The sequence below is a fragment of the Zeugodacus cucurbitae genome, chromosome 5, assembly GCF_028554725.1.
Source record: "Zeugodacus cucurbitae isolate PBARC_wt_2022May chromosome 5, idZeuCucr1.2, whole genome shotgun sequence".
NCBI lineage: Eukaryota > Metazoa > Arthropoda > Insecta > Diptera > Tephritidae > Zeugodacus > Zeugodacus cucurbitae.
The window spans coordinates 19,032,275-19,053,501 of record NC_071670.1 but is presented as its reverse complement, the minus strand read 5'-3'; the positions used below and the strand labels follow the sequence as shown (position 1 = coordinate 19,053,501).

Below are 21,227 nucleotides of genomic sequence, written 5' to 3'. Positions count from 1 at the left end.
CTCACAGTGGGGTATAGGACCCCCAAAACGGAGATTAATTCAGGGAAGTCGTAATTTTAAAATATTATAATTTTTTATTATTGAATAAGCACAAATACATAAAAAAACTAGCATTTCATTTAGTTTAATGACTGTCGTCGGAGTTGCAAGCCTCTAGTTCCTCAATATGTGCATCTCCAGTTTCATCATCACTATCATTAGATCGAACAGCACTTACTGAAATAGTTGGCGGAATAAGCAATTCTATTACCGATTTTGGTAGGGCTTGCAATTTTTTTTTTTTGGTAATTTAATTTTGCTGCTAATGATCGGATTGGGGCTCAGTAGAAACCTGTTTAAAATGTCTTCATTTGATTTCTCACGGCTACATTTACGTGAAAAGTGCTCCCTATAGCATTTAAAGTCCTTGTTTCTAGCTTCTTGGGCTTCCTCTGAAAGTTGTCCGATTGGTAGAAGTACATGCAATACAATTTCAGGGCCATGAATAAAATATTTGTGCAAAGTGGTAGGCATTTTATACCATGCATACATTTTAACATAATGTCTGGCAGTGTTGTGACAAAAATGTCTGAATTTTTCAGAATGCATTTCATGACCCGAAGAAACAGTTATTAGTATCACGTGCATTTTGTTGATCAGTTCTAAATCGATTTTAGTAATATCTGCAGAAACTTCAGTGTTTTCAAAGAATCTTCTGGCTGTATTACCATCGTTAGAATTTCCGAAGCCAGGCTTTGGTTGGTCGATAATCAATCCGGTTTTGACTCTAAATTCATTTTGAATGCGGGCTTTAGTAGAATCTATATTTTGTTTATCATTATCCGATGTAGCTTTCCACTTTTTTATAGGTAATTTGTAAGACAAGTGTATCATACACTCAAAAAATCGAATCCATCCATGTAATATAGACAAACCAAATTCCAAAGTTTCTGTCTTAACAGGATTCGCTATCATTTTTTTAATAGAGTTAAACTCTTTATAATGTAGTTTCTGTGATTGCATTGCAAACTTTTCCGTCGATCATTACTAAGATTCGTTTATGGCTTACTTTTACGAACCTTTCTCCTACTGGCACAACAGACTTTACCACAAGCGCCTGGGCCATGAAAAGCTTGTTTATATGAGCTATGCCCAGAGCTTCCATCAAACCCCCACTTAGTAATTAAAGTTAAATTTGCTATATTACAAACATAAATAACAATAACAACAATATATGATGATGATAACGAAAGCGAAAACAAAACAAAAACTACAACAACGGTTCTTCTTTCACTTTGGACGACATGCGTTTTTTTTACTCTACATACTTCTCAATAATGGCTAAAATTTAGACCTTTTTCCATAAATGATTAAAAATAGTTATACAGGGTAAATGTCGACTTGCAACGGTTTTTTTTGTTCGAAATTACCTGAAGTTGAAGGATCCATGATAATGGGCCTCATGCACCAAAATGAGTAAAAGCGCTGAGTTGAGGCATGTGAGCAATTGCTCGTAAGTCGAGTTCGATCAAACAGCAACAGCTTTTGCTCAATTTCGTATGCATAAAAATGAGTTCAAACAAACTGCAATTACTTGAGCAAAAGGAGATCAAACATCTAATTGTTATAGAAGTGCGAACGTGTCGTCAAGTGAAAGTGAAGTAGAAGTAGGATCAAATAATAATAATAAAATAGAGACTTACGACATTTCTAAATTATTAGTAGAAAAACTAAAACAAAATAAATATTTACTAGAAAAGGGTAAATTACCAAGCATTAAAAATAAAAAAATACTAGAAACATGTGTAAAAGAAATTGAGCAAAAATTAAATTAACAGGGAAAGCACTACGATCGGGTGTAACCGAACATTTTATACTCTCTAAATTGTGATTAATCATTTAATGTTATTACTATAACACACAATTTGACCAACATATTCGTCATATATATGGTATAAAGTACATTCAAAGTTGGAAAGCTTAATATTAGATATATGGGAGCTAGGTGAAGTTATGACCCGATTTAACCCATTTTTGTCACGGAGACATATTATTAGAAGAAAAATATTCCCTATAAATTTTAAACTTATGGTCCAATTTCGGTTTTTAGAAGGGCCACACTATAAATGTAGTAATTGTGCAAAGTTCTGTTCCGATATCTTCACTAGTGTTTACTTTATAGTAAACGATTCAGATTGACTTCACAACCGATTTGGCCTATTTTCACAAAATATTATTGGGATGGCCGGAAATTATTATGAACCGAATTTCATTGGAATTGGAGGATTAGTTTCTGTGATACGGTTTTGGACCCATAAGTGGTACCACACCCATTTAAAAATTGTATATTGTATACCATTTTGAGTGCAGCTCTTCTGTACCATCTTTATAATGAAATTTAAGGTTTCTGGTGGTTTTCCTTACTGAATTAAAGCATTTTTAGTAGTTTTCATCATAACTTTTGTATAGGAGGTGGGCATGGTTATAATCCGATTAAAAGAAATGGTTGTAGAAAATTTAGTTGGTATAGCTTAGTAGTTTACGAGATATGTACAAAAATAACATCCAAAAAATATGCTCCTTTACAGTGCGATCCTTTGTACCTAATTTTACTTTCATAGCTTTATTTATGGCTTAGTTATGGCACTTTTTGCCTTTTCGTGGTCTGCCATTTTGTGGACGTGGCAGTGGTCCGATTTATCCCACCTTCGAAAACAACTTTCCTATGGTCCCAAGAAACACGTGTACCAATTTTAAACAAGATATGTGACTATTTTTACTCAAGTTAGACGGACAGACGGACAGAAAGACAGATATCCGGATTTGAACTCTACTCCTCACCCTGATCACTTTGGTATATATGTATAACTCTATATCTAACTCGTTTAGTTTGTGAACAAAACTATCATACTCTCGTAGCAACTTTGTGATTATACCAGTTTGGAATACAGGATCTGCACAAAATATTAAATTTAGTCAAATTTTATCAATGTTCCTGAGTGGTGCCCCTATGTTATTCTTCTGACTCCTCAAAAACGCGACTCCGAGTGCACGCGAGTCAACTATAAGGCAGCCTCAACAAAATTTGAGCAAGAGCTCACAAAAGAAAGCAAAAGGTTGTTTTTATGCATATGACAATGAGCACTAGCTCATCTAACTTCGCTCAAACTGAGCAAGATGAGATCAAACCGAAGCAGCGCGAAAAAGCAAACACATAAAATTTTATTATGCATGCGACAAGCACCTTTTACTCAAAAAATCGAGTCCGAGCTCAAACTCACGTTTTATGCATGAGGCCCAATATTTGGCTTTTGAATGGCAAAAATACAAAAACTTGCACTTGAAAATACAAAAAATTTACTTTTTGGTGGTAGTAGACGGAGTTGCCAGGAACAAGTGGATACACTTCTACTGGATACCATGCCACAAAGGCATTGAGAGCAACGAGATTGTTGGCGGGATTGCCAAAAATGGTGTACAACTGTCATCCGGAAACGTCCGGACCAACATTGCACTGTCACCCATGCACTGTCTATACCATGATCTGGACAGGAACATAGTAAGGAAGATCATAACGCGTTGGAAGAATATACCGAGGTGCAAAACAGCTAAAGCCATGTGTAAAGTGGTAGAACAGAAATACACAAAATTCCTACTGTCGCTCGATAGAAGGAACCTGTAGGAGCATGGTTGGAATTTCCACAGGCCACTGTCTGGTGGTGACACACACCTGTAAGATGGGGCTGACAGATCAAGATAACTTAGGAAATGTCAAGAGCAAGGTATCAGAGAAACAATGGTTTGACCTGCTTTATCAAGCCCACAACTCCAGCATTTGGGGGCCTTACAGTATGAGAATCTGGAAGAGGTATCGATAGTGAAATGAAACTGCGCGTCAAGCGCAGGCCTCTTAAAGGATGACCACACCTCGTGGAGTACGTGACGGCACTCTATCTTTTATCGCAAAGGATGAAAAGTGGTCTATGTGCGGCTATTATTGGCCTACCAGACTAACCTAACCTATCAGACACAACTTATAAGAACTTGGAAAAAAATAAGAACACTTAATCCGGTAGTATTCAATTGAAAATTAATTATTTACCGCAACTTTTTTGTTTGAGGATAAAGTGGCATATCATGCACTAAAAAATATGTTTGGTAACTCCGTTTTTGGGAAAACCTCGACTCTTATGAATGTTAAGCATGTGAAGGTGGACAATAAAATAAGAGCAGCAGATCAAATCGGTTATTCATGATATATTACGATGAAATTAGTATTTGTATTGGCAAGCATAAACAGAGATGAACGAAAAAGTTGTATTACATTAACTGCAAATAATTTCACTCTTTAGGAAAAAATTGGGTTGGGAGAAATAGTAAAAAAAAACATTAATTTCGAAATGTGCAAGATTTATTGGAAGTACATCCACAATAATTGTAACGTTGTGGGGTCTATTTAAGTCAGCTGTTGCAATAAGGGGGGCGACGAGAGTTTGAATTTATGATAAGTCAGTTATTGGATGTCAGGTTTTATATAAACGTAAAACTCATATCAAATAGAATAGCTCAATAGAATTTTAAAAAATTTAACACACTATGGACAGACAAAAGCAAAGTATATTTAGTTGCAAGTGATGCTAAACATTGGTAAGTGGTTAAAAAATGAACCATTTAACCATAAATATACAGCAAATGATATGATATGATACTTGTGAGGCGCTAGTGGATCATATATAATATATTTTTTTAAATTTTTCATGGGTTAGCATCAGGGACCGTATATAATGATTATCGTTCCGATTTTTAAGTAAAAAAATCAATAACTTAGAATCGTCACACAAACAAAAGGATAACGTCATTGTAATCCTTTTTGGACGATCTATCCATTTCCACAATGATTTTTTAAATACAGATTTTTATGATTTTCTTCACAGTTAATAATTAATTTTGAGTAATTTGTAAAAAATCATAAATAATCATCATTTTTGAGTAAATAAATAAAATTCATATATAATCATTATTTATGAGCAAAAAAAAATAAAAATCATAAATAATCATTATATTTGATTTTTTATATTTTTTGCTCAAAATAAATTCACTTTTGGATTACATGTTTGCTATTAAGTTTTTTGGTACTATTTTTTCATGTCCTTTTAGAATGACATGAAGATATTGAAATGGCATCAAAATATCATAGACCAAATTTCATTGAAATTAGTCCAGTAGTTCCTGAGATATGTTTTTTGACTCATTTAGGCTGTGGCAAAATCATATCTTAAATTTGATCCTTCAGCTATGTCCTAAAAGGACATGAAAGAATAGTACCAAAAAACTTAATCACAAACATGTAATCCAAAAGTGAGTTTTATTTCGAGCAAAAAATATAAAAATCAAATATAATGATTATTTATGATTTTTATTTTTTTGATCAAAAATAATGATTATATATGAATTTTATTTATTTGCTCATAAATGATGATTATTTATGATTTTTTACAAATTACTCAAAATTAATTATTAACTGTGAAGAAAATCATAAAAATCAATATATAAACATTATTTTGTGATTTTTATAATAAAACTTATAATGATTACGGTCCCTGGTTAGCGTAGACCGTTTTTAAAGGTTTTTGTTCTTAACAGGAACTTTTCTTATTTTTTTGTCTAGCACTGTATATTTGGATTAATTTTCTAATATCTACACTTCAAAAAATAATAAAAAAGTAAGATTTTCAGAACTGATTTTATTTCGGAACATTTGATGCATAATGATATGAAAATCTCCAAGGGAATGGATTATTTGTGAAGAATGTCAAATAATGTTTACTATGGTTAGTAATTGTGATGAGTTTCACAAAATAGAACAAAATATCATTATTTTTTCGTAAAAATTGTGGTTTTTGCAAAGAAAATTATTCTATTTTTCAGCATTTGTAACGAGAGTAAGCGAACTCAATTGTCTAATCACATATTTTATTTTGCATACAGTAACAAATGTAAACAAATTGCAAACAATTTTAAAAATTAGACAGTACAATTGACTTATATGCAAAAAATCAGGGCTTTAAAGTTTAAATATCTACTTACGAAACGCCTAAAAGTATGCAAGATAATTTCAGTAAATGTGCGCAAGTTGTAATGCAGTGGTATAGTCTGAAAATTGTATACAGGTGCGAAGTCATTGTTATCCGTTTTCAAATCTTGAAACATTTACGCTGGTAATTACTGAGAAAACGCACAAAGTTATTGACTTTTAAACTAAGAAATATTTGAAAAATATCTACAAAAGTATAAATATGTATAAATAGAAAATAATATTAAAATACGCATCTTGGCAACTTTCTCAGGGAAGTGCAGTGAAAGTGTTGAATAACATTTGACTTATTATACACATCTTCATCACCAACATCATTTGCAACACCAAATCTACTGACAGTGCAACGAGATACAAAACATTTTAGCATTTTCGCGCCGCTCACAAGCCTACGACTCACAACTGTTGTAAACGTTGTCGTAAGCACGTAAAAATACGCACATACCCACATTCACGCCACACACCGCGCCTTTTTGACGTACAAATTTATAGCTTCTTTAATTACGTGAAGCTTTGGACATGCCTAAAGCTCCAGTGATGAGAGCTGATGAGTACATTAGTCAAACAATGGCTGAAGAGTGGACCTGACATTTAATGTTTGCGCTTTCAGCAAATGTCATAAGTCCATAACGGTAGGTAATTGGCTACAACGCAGTGGTGTGCACAGCGACTCATTGTACATTCGTGTGTGGCGCTGGCGTCACCAATTAGGTGTTGATCACGTCACTCGCGTTGAGTCGAAAGCACTCACCTTGACTTGCCTACCTAAAGGAGTATGTGACAGTTATACGCGACGTCAAATTATGACACATTCCCTCCGTTTTGTGCTGAGTTGAATAACTGGGCGATTCAAAGTCTTACCTGTAAGTACAAAAAATAATAATTATTAAAACAAGAAAATATTTTTATTTATCTATGAAAATAAATCTATGTACAAGAAATTATAATAAATTTTAATATTTACTTTATAAAATTATTTTTAATGTGCTTCTCCGCCTCTACTTTACTCAACTGCTTCACATAGTGCACTTCCGTAATTTTACGCTCACCTCCCATTTGGTAGCCAGTCAAGGTTTTTATGTAAGTAGAAGTCAAAAGTCAAGTAATTTTCTGACGCTTATCGACTAGGACCAGCGTACGGACAAGAGCAAATCAGTTAAAGATCTTTAGTACCACTTATTGCAACACTGATCGCCACCGATCACTGCGCACAGTCGCAGTAAAGCGAATACGAACACCGCAAAGCAATCATTGTATGACCGTTAACTAAGCGCGCAGGCTCTACCTTTTAAAGTAGTTAAAAGCCTTGCCGGATAATCGGTTGAATAGTTGATGAATCACGAATCAATCAAGCGGTGAATTTAATGATATTATTAACGGATCAAATGGTGCGGCACACTCATTCGCCAATCAAGGGATTAAAGAGGAAATTTGCGCCAAATTGAAATGGTGCCAGCATTTACTCGTATACAGCAATTCAAGACCGCCAACGATTGTAGGTGGGCGCATAGTTAGTGGTAATTGTTAAATTTCCGACAAAGGTCTGTAGTCAGTGGAAGTCATTGTGGCAACGAAAAGCGAAGTATAATGCAGTATGAGGAAATAGGTGGATACAAAATAAACTGATAGGTAGCAGATCTGTGTTGTAAAAGTTTCTGATTAATTTTTATTTTTATTGGTGGTATAATCGTGATACTGAGAGAAGAGTTCATGCCACTGATGACAGATAATTTAATTATATCCGAAAAAAACAAATTTTGAGTGAAGAAATATTTTTTTTCTACAACAAAATAAGAAAGGGTAAGAAATTACAAATTAAATCTTTCGAGTTACCCATTTTTTTTATCAAAAACTTACTTAGTCAAAATCAAATTGCAGTGGCTCACTGAAAACTGCACTCCGGTTGATCAAGTTTTAGAGCAATTTTGTTTAATGAAAACAGAAAGGATAATAGGTATAAAATGCTACAACAAAATCATAAATAAAGCTATAAAAATTATTGGTCATACTAGGGAGGGGCATATTCGGATGATCTTTTGTGGAAATGAGCGTGGCCCCGGTCACAGGGTTTTTTGTATATATTTTTCCCTCCCAAATCGGAGAAATTGATAAAAACCACAACAATCCCACAAACAAAGGTTATGTCGAAAACTACTAAAAGTGCATTAACTTAAAGATGATACAAAAAAGTTGTACTAAGATTAATATTAAAAGTTGACGATGGGCGGATGCGATATGGGCCAGAAACCATATCTCAGGAACTACTCGACCGATATCAATGAAATTCGACAAATAAGATATTTTCTTGACACTCTGATAAGCGGATGAAAAATTGGCGAAATCGGTTCACAGCCATGCCTACTTCCCATATAACTATATTTTGAATTTCATCTAGTTCATTCACTTTATAACATATCCATCAAGCACCAATGAAGATATCGGAATAAAAATGTACACAAATACCGCATGTGATGTGTGGCATCACTTACTGAAAAATTGTCGATTTGGAGTTTACCTTTTGAAGGTCTTAGATATCGAACATGAAGAGCTCAATGCCTAAGTGAAATTGTATACTTTTTCACTGAAAATATCGGTAAATCTCTCAGATATTTAATGTAATTCAGAGGAATCTTTTTCTTTTAATAGTGTTAATATGGGGTCATAACTTCCCCAAGCTCCCTTACATATACGTAATTATTGGTTTTCAACAATACGATGGGCTTTATACATTATAAATCAGCTAATATCTGAAATATCTTAGCGAAGTTAAATGAGCGTATAATGTTTCGAAATCAGTTCAGGAATTACCCTAGCCCTCATATACTATATAAAATGATTTTTTGAAGTTATCTTATATTAATAAAATTAAATAAATAAATAGCGAGAGCATAAAATGTTCGGTTACACCCAAACTTAGCTCTTTCTTACTTGTTTAGACTCGTTTAGTGTTACTTTTGTTTTATATGTTTTCTAACGATTTATGGCTACATCAATAACTACCAGCTGATCTTTAATGATGAGAAAGATCACAGACATTAAAACTGCGCGAATTTGACGTAATCGAAGTCATTAGATAACTTTGCATAAAATAAGAAGAAGAAAAGCAAGGAAGTAAACTACAATAAAATATTAATGAGTCTATGTATGTGTTGAGAATCAAAACAGGGGAAATATATGCCAGTATCTGGCGTCGCCATCATCTCACCGCTAAACAAGTATCTCTTTAACTGCTGTCTACTCATCCCGCTGCCTGGGAATTTGGGTCATTAAAAGGCAGCATCTGTCGTCTGTCAAATAACTGTGTACGAGCCCAGCATCGCCGTTAGCTGTATAATGTAAGCAATACGACGTAATAACAGCAATAACAAAACCAACAACTATAACAATACGCAATGCAAACGATAATCATGCATATTGTCGCGCAATCAGCAAGCTGCCAACAAGCAACGGATTGCAACAACAGCAACACATATACATACAAACGTACATAGAGAGATATACATATGTGCAGCACATGGCAGATTTACGTACGTGCATTCACTCACAAACAACATTGACAGCAGATAACCAAAAAAGCAAACGAAACCGAAATTATTCGTAACACCGAATAATGCGAGGGGTATGAGGAGGCGGTAGCGGCTGTCAGCCAAAAAGCTGCTGAATAACCAAGTGCGTGCGTATGTATGTATGTATGTAAGTGTGTAACGGTATGACGAAAACAGCGCGCCAATTCGTATAAGTATGCTCTGTGACCCAGATAAGCGATTGCGGGTGCTGACTTCATCGCATCCATAAGTATTGTCTCGACTAAAAGCCGGTTCAAATTGGCACCACACATTAACAAACACACGCACACACTCATAGTTGCCAAAGTACACTTACATGCATGTGCAACTGCTACATTTGACGCGTAAATACGTGGGTTACAAAATAGTTTGCGAGTTTGGGTTTAAAATTTTGAATTTTTATTTAAATTTCAACAAAAATGGTTAAAATAAAAGTACTTCTTAATAAATCGTTAAAAACAGTGGTGTAAACAATACTAGCATGGAAAAATGCTTGTAACTTTTCGAATATATTTTACACCGAAATTTTCGATTTCAATAAAAATAACAGTTAAATATGATAATTATGTATAAAAAAAATGTCAAAAAATCTTTCGTATCCACAATATTTTTTGGAAATTTATTTCGGTTTAAAGTCCCTTACTGACTGTTAACCTTCGGAGATTGTTAGAAATTAATTTCAGATTAAAGTCCCTTACTGACTGTCTAAGTTTCGATGGCGCCTCCTCGTAAAAACAAACGAGAACGTCATGCTCCACTGGGTTACCATTTATCATTTATCTTCCTCTCTGCCTTCGTCGAATTACAATTTCATTTAATACTGTGGACACTCGTGTCGTCATTTGCTCGTGTGTATGTCCATCGCTAATTGATAAACCATCGATAAATTACACATTACACATTAAGCAATTACATTTACGACAATTGTTCGATTAATGTAATGTTTGCGCATGGCACTTTAGCTGTACATATACATTTATTTGGATTTTTATTTATGGGTTGTAGTCTGGTGTTAAAAATAGTGCTAAACTCGATTACTGAAATAGGAACGCGTGGCAATAGTGACAACCTGTAATCTTGACCAATGGTTAAAATTGTTAAAATGTATGTCATATTGGAAAGAGTGGTGCAAGTTGAAGTATAATTTGGCGCCGCAACACTACATTGACAGTTTTAAATGGCTAGTGGATTAGTTATTAACGGTTAAATGAAATAACCAGTAATTGTAATATTTTTAAATTGAAGTAAATAGTAATTTGCTTTATTGATGTAAAAATTATTATTTTTTTTGAATATTTGTATTTGAAAAATAAATCATTTCAAAATTTTAAAATTTTAAAAACAAATTCTTTATAAAACAAGTAAGGAGAGGCTAAGTTCGGGTGCAACCGAACATTTTATACTCTCGCAATTTATTTAGAGATTTACCTATATTTTCGGTGAAAAATTAGGCACTGAGTTCTTCATGTTTGATATCAGGGGCCTTGAAAAGTCATGGTTCGATTTTGACAATTTTTCCACAAGTTATTGAGATATGGTTTATATAGGGTTATTGGTTAGCAAGATATATACAAAAAACCTATTTGTAGGCGGGGTCATGCCCACTTTTCCAAAAAAAAATACATTCAAATGTGCCCCTCCCTAATGCGATCCTATGTTCCAAATTTTATTTTCATAACTTTATTTATGGCTTAGTTATAGCTCTTTATGTGTTTTTCTTCGAACTTAACCTTCTTATGATGCCAAGGAACACGTGTTCCAAGTTTCATTAAGATATCTCAATTTTTACTCAAGTTACAGCTTGCACGGACGGACAGACGGACGGACGGACAGACAGACATCCGGATTTGAACTTTACTCGTCACCCTGATCACTTTGGTATATATAACCTTATATCTAACTCGTTTAGTTTTAGGACTTACAAACAACCGTTATGTGGACAAAACTATAATACTCTCTTAGCAACTTTTGTTGCGAGAGTATAAGAATTCTAAGAGATATACCCTTTGGCAGCTCCGCCCATAAGGCCACGTCAGTTTCAATTGAAAACTCATTTTTTTAAATCGGTGGACACGATTTTCCGTAAAGTTATGAACAATTTCATTCAAATTTTGCACACATCTTTGAAATAACATTATCGAGTTAATTAACGAATGATTTTTTGTTTATTTACAACCATTTTTTCGAGTAATATGTGGCAAAAATTTTACCAAAAAAGTGATTTTTTGTTTAAAATTCTAACAAAAATAAACTTTAAAGATTTTTTAAATCTTATATTTGTTCGCTATAGTGGCGGCGTTTAGAATAAACTGGCAACACTGTTTCAAATTTTGTTTAAATCATTGGTAACCTTAACTGCTGGAATATTTTCGATTTACGATACGAGTTCATTAGGCCGAATAAGTACTCTTATTGTGACCTTAATCTGAGTGGGAAACCATGTCGTAGATCATGAAGACAAATAAGTCCATTCAAATAAATGATAGGTTATATTTGGTCTAAATTTAGATACATACATAGATTAGCATTTGTTTATTACTATGTTTGACTATTTGACTAAGAGTTCCTCAAGCGCACATGGAACTAAAGATACAAAAATGTGGCAACTTTAAAACAAAACAAACAAGAGTGAGAAACAAAAGCCATAAAAAAATATAAAGACAATAAAAAATATAATAAAAATAAACAAAAGACTACGTCATTACGAATCTTTTCGCTAAATATAATGATAATGAATGCCTTGGGGGCACTGTCACAAGTCACATTTCTGTTATTGTCCCTACTTCGCTATGCTTTGTTACCCGCTTCTTCGTAAACACGATTATTTTGTTACGCTCCGGTTAAATAACGAAAAAATAATAAAATACGACTTGCAAATTTCCGTTATGCCATTACACTGCCATATGTTTTATGATTTATCGACATATTGAACTGATTTGTATTGCTTGGATGAATTAAATCAAATGAGAGTTGTAGATTTTCGTAATAATTGGAGTTTATTTCAGTATATATATGTATATGCGGTACCGTTATATCCGCATAGAGATAATAATATGCATGTATTTGCAGAAATGTAAACTCTTTTATGTAACTTTTGTATCAATTTATTCGGTCATATACTGTCAATTTAATTCTCAAGAAAGCTCTTTTTAGCTCGATTCACTTGAATCAGACACGAATGCTCCAATTTCTTTCACTCTTCCTGGAAGTGGACAAAGTGGGCCAACAGGGCGCCAAGAATATTCTTGTTCGTCCTAAATTTCTGCCCGACGATATGACTTCTAGTTTGCAAACAAAAAGAAGTTGCACGGGTCTAGGTGGTCCTAACCCAATTTGACCTGTGGGACGACATAGATGTAAACCAATGAGTTGTCATCATCGAAGAGTAATTTTTCTTCGTCAAATGAAATCTTTTTTTTTTGTAATTCAGTGTCGAATCGGCCTAATCATTTGGCATTATAGAACTCTATGATCGGTCACCCAACGACGGGATTAAATGCCTGTTTTGCAGGGTTGCAAAACGCGATATCTTTTTTATATTTTCGTATTTCGTTCAATTTCAAAATGATCTGCCAATACGAGATCGTGGTGTTGTCACGTTATCCTCTATGGTAGCCCTTATTGGAACACCTGGGCGTTGCGCAGGCCATATTGTTAAATGTACTTAAAGCAAGACTTTGTCTTGGTGTTTTCCATAGGCTTATATGACAACAATCGCATAAGCTACAAAATGATCATTCACAAACCTTATGCCCTTCATCGGTACAGATGTAAAGTTTCTTAGAAGGTTAGCTTTCAAAATAAACCCGAACATCCCTGACAAACTCTCCAGACTCCCTTGTAGACAAAATTAATAAATACATTAAATGTCAATACTTAACCATCTTTTGATGATAATAACTATATTCAAATAATTTACGATCACAAAAAGAATTATAGTAGTAAATTTGAATGTGAATCTGGTCGAAATATCTTAAAAAAAACATATTTATGTGTAGATTTACCAAAAATTAGGAGATGGGGATATACATATACTAATAATAGAAGAATAAAGGAGACCGTCGCTTCAAATAACGTAAAGAGTACGAGACCATTATCGTGTATATACAAGTAAATTTGCAATAAGTCACACACAAATCACCACAAAACCAGAAAGAAAACGAAAGCGACCTTGAAATCACCATTGGTGAAAATTATAAGAGAAAATAAATACCGACCAATTTTATTTCTTTAGTGTCCCCTTGAAATTCGCAAACAAATATGTATACGAATTTGCAATATTTTCATAACATTGATCTTCGAATTCTTGCAGGCACTCGGAGGCACCGCTAATTGCATTTTCACGAGCGTACGGCCATTATGCATTGATAAATTAGGAAAACGATTACGAAATACGATAACAAATCGGCACCCGAAGCGCAGTTAACAATAATCACTTTGGTTTTATTAACACAACCTTGACACATATTCGACGAACGAACGCTCATACATATGTGTTTTGTGGTTGTTGCTGTGTTAAGCAGCAGCTAATGGCCTGCGACACGGTGGCCCGGAATGGGCGAAATGCCAAATGTTACTGACCAAACAACGAACAGCTAAAAAGTAAATAAACGTTGAAAACATAATAAAGTGAAATAAATGCAACAACAAAAAACACAAAAACAACAGTAAATAACAAACAACCACAAACCAAATCAAGTGGCTGACAAATGCCGGACAGGTTGTGTGCGTTTGTTAAGTGCGCCGACGTGCTGCCGAGTGTGTACGATGCGTTGAAATTCAGTTTCAAATTATTTCAGGCACACACATGCTTTTACAGAAATTGTTGGTTAGAAGACGCTACGCGTCATACGGTAATTGCAACGTCAACCACAAGCTGCATGTTGCGGCGGCCTTTGGTAATTTAATTGGATTTCGTAATAAAACTATTTGAAAAGTCAGGTGTTTAGTGTTAAAATTGCTGTAAATTACATTAGAAGAAGAGGCATAAAAAAGGTGAGTGTAAACATTGTTTGGTCGCTTTAGATGTTAAATGTCAAATGAGGGTAATTAAGCCCGCTTAAGGTGGGTAATCTTTGGTGTAATGGACATTTTAACTACGCTTGACATTCGCAAATTTACAATAAGGTGATATAAACAGAGTTGTGTGCGAACTCTGGTTATATGATTTGCTTTTAATAGCAAATATCTGCACTTTCAAGCTCAGGTTTGAAATCAAATAATGAAATTTAAATTGAAATGAACTAACATTGTGATAACTGCCCATATTGACCAATTTTATCAAACAAGCCTTCGATAATCAAATAGAATGGCAATCACTTCAACTACGATCTGTTATGAACTCGTAACTTACGACGACTATTAATTTTTTTACCGAACATAATGGGATTTAACAGAAAACAAAGGTGTTTTGAAATATTATTGGATACCATTGGAACCTAGAAGGATTTTAGCACTTAAAACTACGCCTGAAGCTCAGTCAGGCTAGTCAGCTTGAGTGTGTCCAGTAAAAGTCAACACATTTCAAAGAAGTTTCGAAATTAACCTATGAAACTACTAATACCAGATGGAGGAACGCAATAAAGTCCACTGGAAGACACACATTAAGGTCGATTATTGTTATTGTTCACTATAACTTTGAAAAAGTGAAAGACTTCGTCTATCTCGGAACCAGCATAACGACCACCAACAATCTAAGCCTAGAGATCAAGCGCAGAAAAACTCTTGCCAACAGGAGCTATTATGGGATCTACTTTGGGATCTGTAGGTAATTGAGAAACAGACTTTCAGTCTTTCGACGAACGAAAATTATCATTCCCGTTCTATTATACGACGGCGAAACATTGACGATGACAAAGCGAGATGAGAAGGTGCTTGGGACATTCGAGAGAACTGTTCTCTGCAAGATCTTTGGAGCCGAAGATGGAACCATAAACTTTATACTGCCAAATTGGGATGTAAAAAGGTCTTTTGAACTGCTTTCTCTTAGTAACATTCATCTCAGCGCTATCGTAGGTGTATTCACTGGATACACATACGGTGAAACTAGGGATTCTGGTACACGCGAGCTGCGAAAGCGATTTGGAGGAAAACGAGGTGGAATCATCTAAGCATTTCCTCCTCCCGACTGAGGTTGAAACACTCTGGTAATAGATTCCCAGCGCTTTGTGGAACCGTCTAATCCAACCTACCGTCACATGGATATAGTTAAGCGCATATAAATCCAACAAATTCGTTCTTTGGGCCATATCTCGTGCGTATGGAAGACGATGTTCCGGTGAAAAGCTGCTTTTAGGCATGACTGTTAAGTTTGGCAGCGGGTATTTAGCTATGTCACTAATAATGTGTCATGTTATGTTGACAACTTTTTTCTCTTAGGCTCAATCATTAAATTACTTCATCAGCACAGTTCAATCAATTTCAAAAAAATGGAAAAAATACACGTGTTTGTATAACTGTCATTTTATTTTAATTTGTATATGTCAAGTGGTGAAGGCGAATATAATTGAAACGTCATTTCGTACAATTATTGAATGAAATTAGCGAAGAAAAAAGTCATTAAGTCAGCAATTTTCACTGAGCGTCAAAGAAAAATATAAGTTGGGTCTGAGATGTGCATGGGTTAAATGTGTCAATAAAAGTGGAATAGAAAAAAATAAATATATACTAAAAAAATTAAGAAGAAAAATTTAAAAAATATACAAATAATTATAAAATAAAATATTATTAAAAATTATATCAAATATTTAAAATAGAAATGGACATATAAGCACCACTATTTTCATTCTGCGACTTTAAACTGTCAAACCACTTGCCACTATGTCTATGTCACGAAGAGGAAAGAAGCAACTCGCTATCCTCCCACTGCAAAGCTACCTCATGTGTGTATGTGATTGGCGTTGCAACCGTTTAGCCGGTTATAGCCGAATCGACGATAGTGCGCCACCTGTCTCTCTCCTTCGCAGTTCGGCGCCAGTTGGAGATCCCAAGTGTAACCAGGTCGCTCTCCACCTGGTCCCTCCAACGGAGTGGAGGCCTTCCCCTTCCTCGGCTTCCTCCGGCGGGTACTGCATCGAACACTTTCAGGGCTGGGGTGTTTTCGTCCATTCGGACAACATGACCTAGCCAGCGTAGCAGCTGTCTTTTTATTCGCTGAACTATGTCAATGTCGTCGTATAACTCGTACAGCTCATCGTTCCATCGTCTGCGGTATTCGCCGTTGCCAATGTTCTGAGGACCATAAATCTTGCGCAAAATTTTCCTCTCGAAAACTCCTAGTGTCGTCTCATCTGATGTTGACATCGTCCAAGCTTCTGCACCGTAAAGCAGGACGGGAATGATAAGCGACTTGTAGAGCTTGATTTTGGTTCGTCGAGAGAGGACTTTACTGTTCAATTGCCTACTCAGTCCAAAGTAGCACCTGTTGGCAAGAGTTATTCTGCGCTGGATTTCGAGGCTGACATTGTTCGTGTTGTTGATGCTGGTTCCCAGGTATACGAAATTATCTACGACCTCGAAGTTATGACTGTCAACAGTGACGTGGGAGCCAAGACGCGAATGCGCCGACTGTTTGTTTGATGACAGGAGATATTTCGTCTTGTCCTCATTCACCTCCAGACCCATTCGCTTCGCCTCCTTATCCATGCGGGAAAAAGCAGAACAAACGGCGCGGTTGTTGCTTCCGATGATATCAATATCATCGGCGTACGCCAGGAGCTGTACACTCTTGTAGAAGATTGTACCTTCTCGGTTTAGCTCTGCAGCTCTTATAATTTTTTCCAGCATCAGGTTAAAGAAGTCGCACGATAGTGAGTCGCCTTGTCTAAAACCTCGTTTGGTATCGAACGGCTCGGAGAGGTCCTTCCCAATCATGACGGAGCTTTTGGTGTTGCTCAACGTCAATTTACACAGCCGTATTAGTTTTGCGGGGATACCAAATTCAGACATCGCGGCGTAAAGGCAACTCCTTTTCGTGCTGTCGAAAGCAGCTTTAAAATCGACAAAAAGGTGGTGTGTGTCGATCCTCTTTTCTCGGGTCTTTTCCAAGATTTGGCGCATGGTGAATATCTGGTCAGTTGTCGATTTTCCAGGTCTAAAGCCACACTGATAAGGTCCAATCAGTTTGTTGACGGTGGGCTTTAGTCTTTCACACAATACGCTCGATAGAACCTTGTATGCGATATTTAGGAGGCTGATCCCACGGTAATTGGCGCAGATTGTGGGATCTCCCTTTTTATGGATTGGGCAGAGCACACTGAGATTCCAATCGTCAGGCATGCTTTCTTCCGACCATATTCTGCAAAGAAGCTGATGCATGCACCTTATCAGTTCTTCGCCGCCGTATTTGAATAGTTCTGCCGGTAATCTATCGGCCCCCGCTGCTTTGTTGTTCTTCAAGCGGGTAATTGCTATTCGAATTTCTTCATGGTCGGGTAATGGAACATCTGTTCCATCGTCATCGATTGGGGGATCGGGTTCGCCATCTCCTGGTGTTGTACTCTCACTGCCATTCAGCAGGTCGGAGAAGTGTTCCCTCCATAATCCCAGTATGCCCTGGACATCGGTTACCAGATTACCACCTTGGTCTCTACATGAGGATGCTCCGGTCTTGAAACCTTCGTTAAGTCGCTTCATTTTTTCATAAAATTTTCGAGCATTCCCTCTGTCTGCCAGCTTCTCAAGCTCTTCGTACTCACGCATTTCGGCCTCTTTCTTTTTTTGTCTGCAAATGCGTCTCGCTTCCCTCTTCAGCTCTCGGTATCTATCCCATCCCGCACGTGTTGTGGTCGTTTGCAATGTTGCGAGGTAGGCAGTCTGTTTTCTCTCCGCTACGAGACGGCACTCCTCATCGTACCAGCTTGTTTTTTGTCGTTGCCGAAAACCAATTGTTTCGGCTGCAGCGGTACGCAGTGAGTTTGAGATGCCGTTCCACAGTTCCCTTATACCGAGATGCTGATGAGTGCTCTCAGAGAGCAGGAGTGCAAGTCGAGTAGAGTATTTCGTGGCTGTCTGTTGCGATTGCAGCTTTTCGACGTCGAACCTTCCTTGTGTTTGTTGACGGGCATTCTTTGCTGCACAGAGGCGGGTGCGTATCTTCGCTGCGACCAGATAATGGTCCGAGTCTATATTTGGTCCTCGGAGCGTACGCACGTCTAAAACACAGGAGACATGTCTTCTGTCTATCACAACGTGATCGATTTGGTTCCGCGTGTTTCGATCAGGAGACAGCCAAGTAGCTTGATGTATTTTCTTATGCTGGAATCTGGTACTACAGACGACCATATTTCGGGCCCCAGCGAAGTCGATCAGCCTCAGGCCGTTTGGCGATGTTTCGTCATGGAGGCTGAATTTTCCGACTGTTGTGCCAAAGGCACCTTCTTTACCCACCCTGGCGTTAAAATCACCAAGCACGACTTTTACATCGTGGCGGGGGCAGCGCTCATAGGTGCGTTCTAGGCGCTCATAGAAAGCATCTTTGGTCACATCGTCCTTCTCTTCCGTTGGGGCGTGGGCGCAAATCAGCGATATGTTGAAGAACCTCGCTTTGATGCGGATTGTGGCTAGACGTTCATCCACCGGGGTGAATGCCAGGACTCTGCGACGGAGTCTCTCTCCCACCACAAATCCAACACCAAATTTGCGCTCCTTTATATGGCCGCTGTAGTAGATGTCACAAGGACCCACCTTCTTCCGTCCTTGTCCCGTCCATCGCACTTCTTGGATGGCGGTGATGTCAGCCTTAAGTCGTATGAGGACATCAACCAGCTGGGCAGAGGCACCTTCCCAATTAAGGGTCCGGACATTCCAGGTGCATGCCCTTATATCATTATCCTTAAAACGTTTGCAGGGGTCGTCATCAAAAGGGGGGTGTCTCATCCGAGGCTTTCGTAGATTTTTCATTGGGGGGTGTTTTTATGTGGTGGGTCCCAAACCCTACGCACAACCGCATAAGCGGGCTCCGCGTTCTCACTTTAGCTCGCCTTCAAACGGATGTCTGTTGGCTACCCAGAGGATACTTGGTCTAAAACCGGAAGTCGTGAGCTGCTTGAACCATGTGGAGAAGAATCGTTTCTGGCCACTCCCAAGTGAGTGACAATCAAAAACTTTCCTCACTTGCCTCATAATCATATAATTTAATGAAATACAAACACAGTTATACTCATATTAAAAATGCTACGGTATTCACTTTCAATGCAGAAATTCGAGTCACCTGTCACAGATCTTCTTTGCCACCGCAACATTTGCAGTTTCTGCCGTCATTTTGCATGCTTTCTGCACGTATGTATGTATGTATGTATGTAAACGTGTGTGTGTGACTTTTACTTTCAATTTCCATTTACATCTTAATGTTATGACTGCTGCACTTTATTGCCGGCTATATACCGTAGACTGCACAGGTACGCAACCCTGCTGTGTAGACAGGCTTCTTTGTTTGTTTTGGCATGTTTTCTGTTGATTTTGTCTTCTTTGAGTTTCTTACGCTTTTTTACTTTTTTTATGTTTGTACTTTATATTGCATATGGTGGTAATGTTGTTATTGTTGTCTGTTGTTATGTCAGCAAAATTGCGTTGTTTGCAATGTCGATAAACCAGGAGTAATAAAAGTAATGAGAATAACGATGGGAAGCAGCTAAATATAGGAAATGTTGTAAAAGGAAAAGTATACTCTTTGATACTCCAGATATGTGACTCTCGAAAATTAAATTGATACTATTTAAAACTGCAGAATATGTCTAATCCGAATTATTCTCTGGGCTTTAGACATTATTCTGGACTGTCTTCAAATCCGTTTTTATTTGAGATTTCTGAAAGCCGAGACCCTCTTAACACTCACTGTTGGTCCGAATCTCTAACAAAGCGGCGACTGAGGTCTCAAGACCATCAAGACCATCAAGAAAGTTGAGAACCTACCGAGGGATTTTCTAATCGACTTGCACTCCTGCGCTCTGAGAACACTCATCAGCACCTCGGTACAAGGTAACAGTGGACGGAACTATTGGCTTTCAATTAAGTCAAAGGAACACTAGTGCTTCCTTTATATATTGTAAAGTTAACGATTCAGATCGTCTACAAAGTTCTGGTATATAGAAGTTTGCGTGGTTGTGAAGTGATATGGCCTATTTTCACAACATATCATTGGGATGTAAGAAAACTATTACAAACCACGTTTCATTGAAATCGGTCGAGTAGTTCCTGAGATATGGTTTTTGACCCATAAGTGGGCGATGCCACGCCCATTTTCCATTTTGTAAAAAAATCTGAGTGCAGCTTCTATCTGTCATTCCTTATGTGAAATTTAGAGTTTCTGGCGTTTTTCGTTACTGAGTTAACTCACTTTTAGTAAGTTTCAACCTAACCTTTCTATAGGAGGTGGACGTGGTTATTATCCGATTTCAACTATTTTCATGGTGTGTGGTGGGGTATGTAAGAGAACTGACTGCAGAAAGTTTGGTTTATATAGCTTTATTGGTTTGCGAGTTATATACAAATAACCGATTTGGGGGCGGGGCCACGCCCAATTTCCCAAAAAGATTACATCCAAATATGCCCCTTCCTAGTGCGATCCTCTATTCCAAATTTTACTTTTA

General features: G+C 36.8%; 1 protein-coding gene across 2 annotated transcripts in view; it reads right to left on the bottom strand.

The window, feature by feature from the left end:
- Flo-2 (flotillin-2) overlaps positions 1–21,227 on the bottom strand; it is a 248,883-nt gene that overhangs the window by 148,817 nt on the left and 78,839 nt on the right. The gene's annotated exons all lie outside the window — the stretch shown is intronic.